Below are 2,121 nucleotides of genomic sequence, written 5' to 3'. Positions count from 1 at the left end.
AACATGGAGGACCTGGTGAAGACATATGCAGGCCTTGTGCATGCTCCTTCATTCTCTGTGATTTCCCATGAGCATTTTTTTTCACATGGTGACTTAGAGGGTCTTGGTTTTTGCTGTTGTTGTTATTGTTGTTATTGTTGTTTTGTTTGTTTGTTTTTTATGTACTTACTCTCTGCCATTTGGATCTTACATTCTCTCTGCCTTCTCTTCCACAGAACTCTGAGCTCTAAGGTGAGGGATTTGATGAACACATACCATTGACTGCTGAATAATCCAGTAATGTCTGGCTGTGGGTCTCTATATTTTTGCCACCTGCTGGAGGAGGAAAGTTCATTGATGATAGTTGAGCAAGACACCAATCTATTAGTATAGCAATGTATCATTAGGCATCGTTTTTATCACTAAATTCTTTTCTTTTTTTTTAAGACCAGTATTTTCTTGTTTTACCCTAAGTCCACAGGCTATCTAGTCTCAGATTCTATTTGAGGTTACCCAAGCAATATCAAGAAGTATAGGTAACATCCCATGGAATGGGCCTTAAGGCAAATCAGATATTGGCTCCCACAAGCATTGCACCACTACTGCCCTACTATATATTGCAGGAAGTATTGCACTGTTGATAAAAGGTTTGTTTGTCTTGATGTTTATGTTATGTTTGACACTTTTGAAAGCCAGCAGAGAAGCTTCCTGTACCAACGACTCTGGATTATAGGGGTGAAGGGTCTATGCAGGTACTAGCTCTCTATCTCCATCTTCATTGAGTTCCATAGGTGTTGTCTTCAGTGATGAGGACTAGCTATCAGTTTGTACAGAGTACATATACAGTCTTTGCAACAACCTGAGCTGTTTACAGATCCACATGGACACTCTATGACAAGCAGGTAGGGAGACTTTTAATGACTGTTTCTGTTTCAATAAGAGCTATAGGTTTGTTTAAATAGTTTATCTGATCTTGATTTAATTTTGGTAGCTGGTACCTGTTGAGAAAATTAACTTTGTTTTTAAAGATTATTCCAGTTTGTTGGAATACAGGTTTTTAAAGTATATATGTGCATGTGTGATTCTCTGGATTTCCTCAGTGGCTACTGCTATGTCTTCCATTCCATTCCTGCTTTTGTTAATTTAGATTGTCTCTCTGAGCCTTTAGTTAGTTTTGATAAGGGTTTGTTAATTTAACTGATTTTTCTCAAAGAACCAACTCTTTGTTTCATTGATTCTCTGTAGTTTTTTGTTTGCTTACTTGGTTTTTTTTTTTTGTTTGTATTTTATTAAATTGAGGCCAGAGTTTATTTCCTGCTATCTACCTCTTTTTACTATGATTTCTTCTTTTTTGTTCTAGAGATTTCAGATGTGTTATTAAGTTGCTAGTATGATAGCTCTTCAAAGTTTTTCACAATATTATTATTGATTAGGGAATTTCATCATTAAACCCGAGTACGTTCACTTTTCTGTCCTCCCATGTCTGCCCCTTCTTGAGAGCCCTGCCTCCCCCAAAGAAAAAAAAGAAGAAGAAAAGGAGGGGGAAAGCCCAATTTGTGTTGCCTAGACACTCACTTTTGAGCAAGGTCAAACTCCCTGTGGCCAGCCTTTTAAGGAAAACTGAGTCTGCCTCATACTAAGTGGCACTGGGTGGCCTAGCTTGGAACAGTGCTGGAGAGTTCACCCTGGTGACTCGGATAATAGAGAGCTCTCATGCTGACCAACTCAGCTGCTACCCAGGCCCAGATTCAGGGGCCTGAGTGGCCCACTCCAAAATCTTTATCACCTGTAAACAGTTGGAATCCATAAAAGGGCTAATCCTGTTGGCCCAAAACTGTAGGATCTCCATGACACAGGGCAACAACCAGAAAACCAGGAATGAACATTTATAAATGAATAAGTGTGGACAGAGGGGCACACTGTGACACACTATAGCTTCCTCCTTAAGATATTTTCTATGGTTTATATGTTTTGCATGCACATGCATGTGTATTTGTGTGTGTGTATGTGTGTGTGTGTGTGTGTGTGTGTGTGTGTGTGTTATTTTGAGGGGGAGGTTGCAAAGGCAATAGGTAGATATGAGGAGACAGGGAGATGAGCAGGACTGGGGTACACGTGTCTGAGGCAAAAGAAAACAGGTGA

The sequence above is a fragment of the Arvicanthis niloticus genome, chromosome 11 (genome assembly GCF_011762505.2).
Source record: "Arvicanthis niloticus isolate mArvNil1 chromosome 11, mArvNil1.pat.X, whole genome shotgun sequence".
Taxonomy (NCBI): Eukaryota; Metazoa; Chordata; class Mammalia; order Rodentia; family Muridae; genus Arvicanthis; species Arvicanthis niloticus.
The sequence above is the reverse complement of the archived record's forward strand: the minus strand, read 5'-3'. Positions refer to the sequence as shown.